The 12,500-nt window shown below is 41.2% G+C and overlaps 1 pseudogene; it reads left to right on the top strand.

Moving 5' to 3' along the window:
* LOC138006118 (gamma-aminobutyric acid type B receptor subunit 1-like) overlaps positions 1 to 12,500 on the top strand; it is a 29,419-nt pseudogene that overhangs the window by 1,960 nt on the left and 14,959 nt on the right.

The raw sequence follows: 12,500 nt of genomic DNA, 5'->3' as shown, positions 1-12,500 counted from the left end.
ATTGGTTGGAACAACCATCCCCGTTTCCCCCTTCCTCCAATGTTGATTTCCACAACTACTAGTAGTCGCCCGAAATTGTAAATTCTTCTTGAGTTGGTACCAGCTCCAAATCGGCACCACTCGATATATTATTAACCGAACCTCACAAGACGTCAGCGACCCCACCTCTCTAGCTTTAGTCCCTTCACTAACCGTTGTCACGCCTTCAAATGCCAACATCAGTACCAGTGCAAGGAAGATCGCCCTTACTTTGCTCGATTCTCGTCTCGATAATAATTAAATCCCCCGATGTCATGTGTACGCTACGTTAATCAAAGTACACAGTGTCAACTACTTTACATGGAAATGCGGTACACAGAATATTGAAGATGTTCCTTTACACACCACATAGTATTTATAATTATTTGGCCTTCTAAAAACTCTCCAACACATATTCCTTGATTATCATCATGTTGAGACCAACTGCCCACCTTTTTTTATACAAAGCATGCGAAGAGACATTCCGTTTATCTAGGTAACAAGTTGACTTATTTTCTTAAGAGACTTGACTTCTGATCTACGCCTCTACAGATTTGCCAATTTCCTTGAAGCAAATACAATACTCAGTCGTCACATCTGTTGGAACACCCATCCCCGTTTCCCCCTTTCTCCAATGTTGATTTCCACAACTACTAGTAGTCGCCCGAAAAATTCTCACACAACATTGAATTGGGGGAAGGGGGATGTGGTATAAAATACGACCTTGTAACACGATGATTATGACCATTCGCTAAGTGTTCCAACTAAATATGTCTAGTATTGTAGGTTTCGGAGAGGCTGAACATTTACGCACGCATGCGCTGACGGAATGTTTGAAGACGAGACGAGAAAAATATGCAGTACCTCCAGACGTGGCGCTGGAGCGTTGTACCAAACGAGTCATCCTGGGATTTCGGCCCGTGCGATCGCTTTTGGACGCAGTTGGCCCTTCACTGCTTTCTGCTACCGACCTCGCCTCCCGGTTCGGCATTGAGGGAGGGATATGTCGGTCCCTAAACCATATGAGACAAATCCCACGCCTACTCACTGCTCCAAACCGCCCTTGTCATTACAATTTAACGTAAGATTTCGATGGCTTATATATTCAAGAGAATAGTCATTTTATCTGTCATATGGTAAGCACTGGAGTCGCAGATTACAAAGTGCACGCATGCGCCCTGCCGAAGGTAACATACAGGCATGCATAAAACTTTATTTCATCTCGAATTTCAGAATAATATCTTCGAGACATTACAGCTAACATACATGATACATACAGATACATAACTAAATATTAAATAATATTTAAACATATATTACTCAAAACGAAAAGCCGCTGTACAAAATCCGGCCCCGGATTAGTTCAGTGGTACGGGAAAAATCAGGTAGCGCATTTCGCAACGTACTTAGTAAAAACGTAAGAAAAAGAACTAAGACCATAACTGGTTGTTATAGGTTTACTGAGGGACAGAATGTAATTTCCACGAAGATCATGCATAAGAAGAGAACGGGAGAGAAACGTATTTTTCATATATGCAGGACAAGCCTTTTCTTTCTTTAACTGCTTTTATACTATAATATGAGGAAATTTTGAATGCGCTTATGCATAGAGATGTAGAGTTTGACTTAAGTGGTACGTAAGAGGACAGGTAATCGCAAATATAAATCTCATTACTCTCTTATTTACATTATACCGCTTCTTGGACAAGAAATTACTAAAGGCCAGGCCAGGAGCTCATCAAGAGCCGAATTTCCTATGATAAAAAGTCTACGTTAACAGCACGCACCTTGAATACTCCTTAGTATCCGCCTAGAAATCTTCTTCTCGCTACTTTTTTCTCATTTGATGAGGACCAGTCTCCGCTTGCCTCCTTCATGCCCAAAAGGAATTCTGGGTAATTCGGCCGTTCCATTACAAGGGAAGACCCCCGATTCTCATTTCATAGATTTTCTTATGAGTGTGGAGCCACCCAGTCCTACCGGCAAAATACAGCATTGATTGAAGTTTTTAGCTTTCAAAGCTTGCTCAAATTGTATCGGTAGGTCCTGGAATTCGTCCACAGAAAGGCCAGAGAGACAACTTCACTGGTGCTGTGAACCGCCATGTTTACAACAGAGCAATTTAGGCGTTCCAGTCTGCATGAAATCATCTCTCACCTCTGTCTCGAGAAGACCAGACACGCACGATTCTTACGTTACGTTTATGCCCCTGTAGAATCAACCGAAATCTCAACTCCTTGTCAAAAGTTAACCAGCATCTTAATATTTTTGGTAGACTACAATACTCGTCACATTTGTTGGAACACCCATCGCCGTTTCCCCCTTCCTGAATGGGGGAAGGGGGATGTGGTATAAGCTACGATCTTGTAACACGATGATTCTGACCATTCGCTAAGTGTTCCAACTAAATATGTCTAGTATTGTAGGTAAAAAGTTCCAGGGGCGTAGCGTGCATATACGCACTTACGCCCGTGCGTACAGCTGAAATCCGGGAATCCTTATTCCATGGAGGCATTAATTTTTCTTTAGTCATTATAAAATCTGGCCAACTTTTTTTAAATTTCGAATTAAACTGCATGGAGTTTCTGTGTGTAAGTATTTCCAGGATCTTTTCATCAACCCATACACAGACCTGGCCAAACGGATCCAACATCATCCAACATTGTTGGACGCTGTTGAAAAGTGTCGAACGAGGTGGTCAAACGAATGCAAAAGGGTGGATCCAGAATTTTGGACTCAAGGGCCTGGAACCAAAATATTTCCAGAATCCTTAGAAAACAAACTCTCGCTATGTTGGCGTTTTCAAGTTCCTTTTAAAATTATCAATAGAGTCACTTTCTTTGATAGCAAGATGACGGCTGTTCCAGAATCTGGGAAATGCAACAGCAAATGCCCGGTCTCCAAAGGTCTTGCAACATACAGGTGTCAGTGATGAACCTTGAGAAGACCCAGGGCGTCACTGCGTAGGGAGTAGCGTCCAGGGGTCTTGACTTGCAAAAGATCCCGCAGATACATTGGCGCCATGCACCTGACAGCTTTTAACGCAAGAAAGGCTATCTGTTCGAAGAGAGATTGCTTATGCTTTCGTCGCTCAGACATCCAAGACTTTGCTGGTTCACCATTCCGTAGCTTAAACTGACGTGCCAACGCCCGAAACATATGCAACGAATTAACCATTACCATGGATACCGATAGCCGCAGCGCACGCGCTCGTGCAACACTGTTGAATGTGATGGCCGAACGAATGCAACGCTATTGTTCATACCTTAGAACAAAAGAAACGTTGGATGATGTTCAAGACGATGTTTGATGGAAATCAAACTTCGTTCAACAACTTATAACGTCATACAACATGGTGGCCAAACGAGTGCAACATGTTCGATTCAACAAAGTTGGATGATGTTACACTAACATGTTCAGTGGACCCGTTTGGCCAGGCCTTAACGGCAAGAAGCGTAATAGTGCACGAAAGGAAAAAAAACACTCTACTCTTCGAAGCCCCCACACAGTGTCATTCTTCAGTATCACCAGTCCTCCAGTTCCCGGTTATTCTTTAAGGATATGATGATGATAATGATGTTATAACAGAGTGTGCGTTGTCTTGCCCTTTGCTTGTACTGTAAACCCCCTGTTTGTGTTGTAGCTTGCTGCAAAGAAAACTCAGCAGATGGGTAAAATAAACAACTAACTACTGCATTTTCCTTCGCATTTATTTATTGAAATGTCCTTCAAAAATAGTCGGAAATGGCATTTCCGTGACCCTAAATTTCAAAATTCTCTGCGGGTGCATGCCCCTAGACCTCCCTACTTTGGAGCGCCTTCGGCGTTCGAAATATTTTTCGTGAGCGTGCACCTTCAAAATCTTACGCTTCGACCCTGGAAACGGATTCAACTTGAGCCTGGATTTGACCGACAACATTTACACCATGTTGCGCAGAAGTAGGTTTATACATTTTGGAAGGATTAGAAGCAAACTGCAAGGATTAAACAGAATAATGCTATCCTTTTTTTATATATATTTAAAATAAACTGCATGATACCCGGCCATGAATGGCGTGTATTGTTATATGCTCCTTTCTTCATAAGATGCCGTTAAAAGAACACAGCAATTTGCCACGTATAGAACAAAAGATGTAAATGTTTCTGCAGCCAATTGAAGTCTGGTATTCATAACACCAGATAACGTATCGGTGAACATTGCTTGGTGTTTACAAACAAACGCAATGGGTAACCTAGCTAGGTTTGATTTGGAACGGGTTATCGGATCGGAAATAACGTGCATCTACCGCAGCGTTACATCAAAGTTAAACCAGTGAGGCAATGGAGAGTGAAACACAAGCGTAGCCCGGGTAAAAAACCAGTGAAATTAACAAAACGGGAGTAGTTCAGCGTTGTTTGTACTCTTACCGACAACGATATACGTCATCACAGTGGTCAAAATGTTGTGGACTTACGAGGCGCAGCAGAGTGAGTCCATAACAAACTTTGACCACTATGATGACGAATATCGTTGTCGATAAGAGTACAGACAACGCTGAACCACTGTTGATTTGCCTTTACCATAATATTCAACGTCAAAGAAATTGTTTGTTTCAGAGCAGATTGCGAGATTACAAGCAATTGTGGTAAACTTAATGTGTCTAAGTGACATTTCGGCCACCTCTTCAGTACCAGCTGTTACGATGCCACGTGATAGTTGTTGACCAATCAGCCACTAGTTTTGCCATGTGCTCGCAATCCCTTCATTATAGATTGCCTGAAGTGAATTTCATGGATTAAAATCGTTTCTTTGGTTCACTTGGACTCTTAAGGCCTGGCCAAACGCTCGCAGCATTTCAACGCAACATCTTGCAACATTGTTGGGCACAACATGTTGCATACGTTTGGCCACCCTGTTGCTATATGTTGCGATATGTTGCAACATGTTGCAACATGTTGGATGATGTTGGATCAAATTTAAAAACAGTCAAATTTTTCGTGCAACATTTTGAATGTTGTATGATGTTGTACTCGTTTGGCCACGTTCACGCAACATTGTTGCTCTAGGACATGCGTGTGAGGTACACATCTTGCGCGCCAGGGGCCTGGGACACATGAACATTCACATGTTGCGTTGAAAATGATGAAAATTTTGGGTGCGTTTGGCCAACCCGTTCAGCACATGTCGCAACATCATGCAACAATGTTGCAAGATGTTGCGTTGAAATGTTGCAAGTGTATGGCCAGGCCTTTAAATTTATTACAAGTCCAGCTGCGTTACTCAGTAACGTTACACCAGCTACACAGGTAACCAGCTCTAAATTTTCGATGTTAACAGTGTTGTGAATAATGAGGTGACCTCCAGCTATAACAAGCCGACATGATGACCGCGAAACTATCAATTGAAAGAACAAAAAGTGACATCGGCGGATGATGCTCGTACAAAAGACGAGCTGAAAAAAACTGGAAACTTTTGGGCATTTCCAATATACCGCTGCTGGGAGTTCTGTACTGGCGATTTTATCATGAAGATTAGAGTAAATATCTTGTTCATAACATTTCCAAAAGGCTAAATCCGGCATTTTCACCTTTTAGCTGCTATTGTATTTGCATCATATGCCATTACTTGGAACATGTGCTTTCAGTGTCTGAATCAGCGAATGAAATAAAATGTTCTCTCTGAAGCCCCAAAATATGTTGCTCCAGAGGCAACCCAATCATGGCGAGTGAGAGTTTCAAGTTGTGAAAATATTATCTGAACGATGTATGTCGATCTAATCGGTTGAAACCCCAGGAACAGCGGCGGAAATAATAATATTCTAATAAAAACTGAATCCTACCTTCACTCCACTGTCCTCATGCCACTTTACAGCTGGTTTACGAGCAATATCAGCCATTTTTTTCCCGGAGGTTCTCCCCCTCTAAGAGGAGTTAAGGCTGGAGACAAAGCATAAAACCCTCCTTCTGGAATTAAAAATTGGTGACGGAGAATGGATACCTCCTGCACCAATGATCATCTGAAGAAACAAGAAAATGACAATGACTTTGTAACGTTTTCTTTCAGGTGTAATCGTTAACCATTTTTCGTCAAAAATGACGGCGATGATCAATGGGGTGTCTTTTCTCGTGTTTTTCATCTTTATGTGTGGATTATTAAAGAGTTATGGCAACAAGACCAGTATTACTATTGGAAATTTGGTGACACGGGACACGGAAGGACCAACTACAAAGGGATTTAAGCTAGCACTCGATGTCGCCAAAAAGTCTTTGGAATTCAACGATTTCTTTGGAAAATATGACATTGAGCTTTTCACCCTAAACACTCACGTAAGACTGTGATTTTCCATTGCGTCACGGTTGGATTGATTGACTAACTGACTGACTGATTGATTGATTGATTGATTGATTGATTGATTGATTACAGAAAAACCCCGATAACGCTGTTGTATATGCTGATAGAGTTCTTATGTACGAGCAAAAGGCGCTTTTGATACTTGGCCCTAACACACCTACTGAAGCTACCAGTGTCTTGCACGTCGTTGGATATTACAAAAAACTTATGGTAAAAAGTTTAGTTTCATCAAGCAAATACCACACTTCGAGTACTCACCCAGAAATACTTTGTCCAATGACTAAGCCTTTGGTCAATATTGAATGAAAGCGAGTGGTCCAATGACAGCAAACGGCGGCTCTAGTCTCAAAAGTTTGCTTTAATATCAGTGTTTTAGTTGGAAGATCTGTTAAATTCACCCTCTTACTTGGTTTCGTCAGCCATTGTGAAGTGTTTGCGGATTACCGCTGTGAACTCGTTCCCAGACTCCGGTTCCCCGGTTTCCCGGTTCCCTCTTAACTCCCTTAACTCTTACTAACATTCGTTCCCAACGATAAAACAGTAAACTGGAGATCAATATCAAACTACCACTTTAATATGTCCAAACAACGAACGAAAACAGCTGAAAATTTCACTCCAACGAAGACAACCTAAATCCTCTTCACACGAAAAAAATTCTTGTTTCCACGAGCACACACAGTAAGGTGCAGAAACCCTAGTGAAAACACTCGTGACTGAAGATATCTGTAAATCTGTATCATTATCTTCTGGACAGGTTACCTATCTAAGAACTACACAGGAAGTGTTCGATGACTCATTTGGAATCACATTTGCGCGAATACCGGAGTCATTTAATGAAGCTAAAATCAAATTGGTGGAGTATTTTAATTGGACCAGGGTTGCTGTTGTGTACGATTTCTCAACTTACGCTGGCCTTTATGTTAAGGTGTGTTTTGTTGTTGTTTGGTGCCCATTCGATAACTTGAAGAGTCCTCAACAAAATACATGAATCTCACACTAGCGTTGTCGGAATGCAAGCAGAGGCCATGAGACCTAAAGTGAATATGGATTTTCACTCTTACAGTCGACGTCGCTGCTGTATATTTCGAAAGAAAAGAATTTCACTCTTACAGTTATGCACTATTTCAATGTTCCTTGTCTGAACGAAAATACTAGCTTTTCTTTGACCAAGGAACTTTTTCTTCTTTGACTAAAAAGTGACTCACATAGCTTATTTCACCTTTGCCATCAGGTTGTGAACCATCTTTCTCTACGGAAAAAAAAATTCGACATTGTCGCATACGAAGCCATCAACTCGCAGTTAACTACAAATGATAATAAATTACATGACTCTCTCCAAGGACAACTTAAGAAGCTAAAGGTAACACGACTTGTTCTTTACTAGTACAAATTAAATTCGAACCTCAAATGCATGTCTGCCGATTAGCGTTCTCAGTATAGGAAGGGTCTGCTCAGAAAGGACACATCGGTGATTATAGAGATTCTTGCGTTCTGACTGGCTACAACATCAGGCTCCCCCTAATTCGGGACCTGTGCACGCAGATTACGATTGCCGGCTTTACAACAAGCATTGTAAATCTCTGGTTTGCTTCAAAAGCTTGCTTTAACTTTTGATTGATTTTACCCTAGTCATGAGCGATGGTCATGAGCGAACAGACGCAGTGTCTTTTGATCGCCACAACTTTAGTTTGGATTTGCTACATGAGAATTGTAACCATTCTTAATTTAACTAAAAGGCCCACTTGAGCGCCCACGCATGCGTTGTGTATAGTTGCTGTTGGCGAGCCAATCTCGTCCCCAGACTCCGCTTTTCTTTTGGTCAGCACCAAGAACACTGACTCTGGTCACTTCCAAGACAGGAAGTCCGCAATTCACGGGCTTCCGGCTCATCTACGCACGCTCAAAAATTTGAAGTAACAGTGAGTGTCAATGGTTACAAAAATGGACCTTCACTACGACTGCGCATAAATTTTAAGTGGCCAGACTGCGTGTTCTTGGTGCTAACCAAAAGAAAAGCCGACTCTGGGGATTGCTGGCGTGCTTAAGTCGTCTCCAAGAAAGAGCCGAAAAGGTGAACTGAGTGGAATTGATGTTTACCATACTGGTAATTTATAAAACTCATTTGATTTACTTGGATTTTTTTCTGTTGATATTTATCAAAAGGATCAGGACCTCAAAATATTTCTTGGGGAATTTGGTCCTGTAGCAGCAACCCTGATATTTTGCGAGGTAAAGGTGAATGATCGATTTATTGATCGGTCGACTGAACAATTTCATCTTGACAGGTTTAACCTCTTTGGTACAAAATATTTCAGAGATAAAGTACTACCAAGTGAGACTAAATTTTTTCGGGTGCTGTTTTTGCTGATATTACGGTTGTTTTTCGATCAACAAAAAGATCGGATCCAAAAAAACAACCTCAAACGTGTACTCGAAGGTACTGGAGCAATCATTAGGTCATTCGATCGGCCAAAAAATCAGCACTCCACTGTTATTAAGTGGCACGAAATATTTTTCGGGTCGCCAACTTGATTTTTCCCTTTTTTGTGAATGGAACATGTACAGACCCTTCTTTCAGAAAGTTTTCGTCGAATTTTACCTCAGTTTTCGTTTTGTAGTTGAGTACATGCAATCGAAATACAGAGCAACTAAGTAAAGCCATTCCTCCGTTATTTAAGCACAAAGACACCTAATCAGTTTTATTTCTTTTAAATTGCAGCTATACAGGATAGGAATGTATGGACCAGAATACGTGTGGATCTTGAACCCCGACGCTGACAACATTGATGAATGGGTCCGCTTAGCTAATTTGCAAGCTGAAAAAAATGAATCGGGAGTTCAAACCTGTACCAAGGAGCAGTTCGAAGTGGTTGTGAACAGAACGTTTTTACTTGCTAAGACTGGCTTAAGAAGGGATGTAAACACAAAAACTGATTCTGGCTTAGTAAGAAAATTTTTTTGATTAGAATTTAAGCACAGACTTCAGGATTAGTATCAGTCACGTGATCTTCACCCAGATACAGCTGATTGATTGATTGATTGATTGATTGATCGATCAGTTTATTTACCCCTCTTGCAGCTACAGCTGAATTACAAGGGCACCAGCAACTATATTCTTGATATTTATAAGTACAAAAATTGTTCATCCGTTCAGTCCTGGCAACTACTTTAACACTGCTATTTACAACAGAGCCAGAGCGAAGAGAATACCCATGGTGGGTTTCAGAGGGAATGGGTATTATGTTTGAAAGAAAACCTTTATCTCGGAAATTCTGCATTACCTTTTGGCATGATTTTTCCCGCCTTTGACTGAGGGGCAGCAAGCCTGAACGGCTAAGGGCTACATCATATGGCAGCCCAGGGAAAATAATGTTAAATGCCCTCTTTTGTATCAGTTCTAAGGTTTTGCAGACCGGAAGATCTGCCCAGACGGGTGCTGCATATTCAATAACTGATCTAACCAGGCTACAGTATACTTGAACCAAATCCTGGCAGGCCACGCCACATTTCCTTAACACTCTCAATGCGTAAAACGCTTATTAGCTTTTGCAAGGACATTTTCACAGTGCTTATTCCAGCAAAGGTCACTAGAAATAAATACACCTAACAACTTATAGTAACCAACCCTCTCAATTACACGGCCAGATAAACACAGGGGAGTTGTCGGGAAATAGCGTCACCAATTTTTACCCGTTGTGACCTGCTGTACTCAGCTATCATAGTAAGATTGCTTGTCATGATAGCACGTATATGAAATTCATATAGTGAAACAATGAACAAATCGCTAATCTACATTTTGGAAGAACAGGGATATCTGCAACGATGTATATCATCATATGTTGGCCAAACCGTATTCCACCAACCTTGATTTAGGGGAAGACAACGACAACTGCGATGATGTTTATCTTTTCGTAGTTCAGACAAGTGTTACGGACAAACAGGCGATTGAATATAGTTTAAGAAGAAACATTTTCCTTATCAATGGGACGCTTATGATAATACTTAGGAACTTCCGTTGCCTTCTTCTCTCCTTGACTATTTTCCAGAACAGCACTAAAAAGAACTCGTCTATGTCTGGCCACCATAATTCCAGAACGATAGTGGTTTTAACGAGGGCTCACATGTAAATTCGTCTAATCAATTCGTCTAGTAGGTAATAGAGAGCTTTAGATTCTAGGAGAACGACTACGAGTACGAGATTTTTTAACAGAACAACAGCGAGCACGAGCAAACCAGCATCATTTTGGCGGGAAAAACGTGATACCGTCGTCATTTTAGAACGAGGTTTTGCAAAAATGTCGTCGTGTCAGAACAAGTCAATAGGGATCTTTAAATTCTGGGACGAGGACGAGAACGAGTACGAGATTTGACCGCCCGTTTTTAGCGACAATACTCTGAAGATTCATAATAATACGGACGATTAATCTTACTCTTTGTTAGCAGTGTAGGTTGCTCAGTTATTCCAGAGTTATTAGCTATGGTTATTCTTATTGCTGGTAACATAGCCTTTTTGCTGATCGAAAAATGCCAAAACTGCTACCGTGTTGTTGACTTGTTTTGAAAGGCCGACCTTCTTGCAAAACATCGTACTAAAATGACCACAGTATCACGTTTTTCCTGCCAAAATGACGCTGGTTTGCGCGCGCTCACTTTTGTTCTGTGAGAAAATCTCGTACTCGTAGTCGTTATCGTTCTAGAATCCAAAGCTATCTAATAATACGATACCAGTTTTGGAATTTTTGATGAGCAAAAAGTCTCAGTTACCGGCATTAAGAATAACTGAGCAACCTATATTGCTGACAAAGGGTAAGAGTAAGATTAATCGTACGGGTTATAAATTTTCTAAGTATTTTCGGTAAAAACGGGGAGTCAAAACTCGTACTCGTACTCGTTCTCGTCCTAGAATCTAAAGGTCCGTAATTAAAAATTCATACACTGTAACGGATTATTCAAAATAAAATGCTTATTATAAAGAGCGATTGTTTTCGTTATAGAAGCGAAGTAGTGATGGAAACAACTTTTAATTTAACTCATGTTAATGCATATGGCCGTTTGATCTGACGGTGGTTGTATATATATTAGTCCTTATTGCCCCCAATGGGGCATAGGGCCGCAACAATGTCTCTTTTCCACCGGGTCTTGTCTTTCGCAATTGCCTGTGCCTCTCCCCATGACAAACCCATCTCACTAAGTTCAGTTTCCACTGTCTTTCTCCAGGTGGTTTTGGGTCTTCCCCTTTTTCTTTTGCCTGCAGGTGTCCACTTAAGGGCAACCTTGGGTATCCTCTCCGACGACATTCGTAAGACATGTCCCAGCCATCTAAGCCGGCGTTTCTTGATTTCAAGATCCATACTTGTGCACCCAGTCTTCTGATACAGGTCATTGTTGGAAATTTTATTGGGCCAGAAGATGTTGCAGATCCTTCGCAGACAGCTGTTGTGAAAAACATTGACTTTATTTATGTCCCTCTTGACAATTCTCCAGCATTCAGAGCCGTACAGTAGCACAGATTTAACGTTACTGTTGTAGATGCGCACTTTAGTCTTAAGGCTGTACTGCTTAGACTTCCAGATGTTTCTAAGTCTCCTAAATGTAGGTTCGCCATTTCATCGCAGGATTTCAGTGCTTTGATGAAGTGGAACTTATTGCGACTGAGGCAGACTAGTACAAAAGCTTATAATTAACGGGTGGACACCATGCAGAAGTAGCTGTCAATCAAATTGCTTGTTCTTGATCACCTTCACTCATACTAGCACCACAGTTCCATTTTTTTTTCTTTACTCCTTCACAAAAGGAGTAAGAATTTTGCTGGATACCCTCCGGGTATCAAAACTATATTTTCGACCACAAGCAGGGCTGTCAACTCTCCCGGATAATCCGGGAGACTCCAGATTTTGGACCGAATGTCCCGATCTCAAGATTAGTATATGTAATAAGACTACATGCTGTCCAATTTGGAAATAACTGGATGAGAATAATTCTGAGGACAGCCAAAATTGGACGAGGCCGTAGGCCGAGTCCAATTTGGCAGTCTGAGGAATTTTTTTAATCCAATTATTTCCAAATTGGACAAGCATGTTGTCCTGATACCTGTTAATTATATAGCATCCAAAGAACGTCTTCAAGCTCGTGTTCGGGAATGTCCTCAAGC

The sequence above is a fragment of the Montipora foliosa genome, chromosome 1 (assembly GCF_036669935.1).
Source record: "Montipora foliosa isolate CH-2021 chromosome 1, ASM3666993v2, whole genome shotgun sequence".
Classification (NCBI taxonomy): Eukaryota; Metazoa; Cnidaria; class Anthozoa; order Scleractinia; family Acroporidae; genus Montipora; species Montipora foliosa.
The sequence above is the reverse complement of the archived record's forward strand: the minus strand, read 5'-3'. Positions and strand labels throughout refer to the sequence as shown.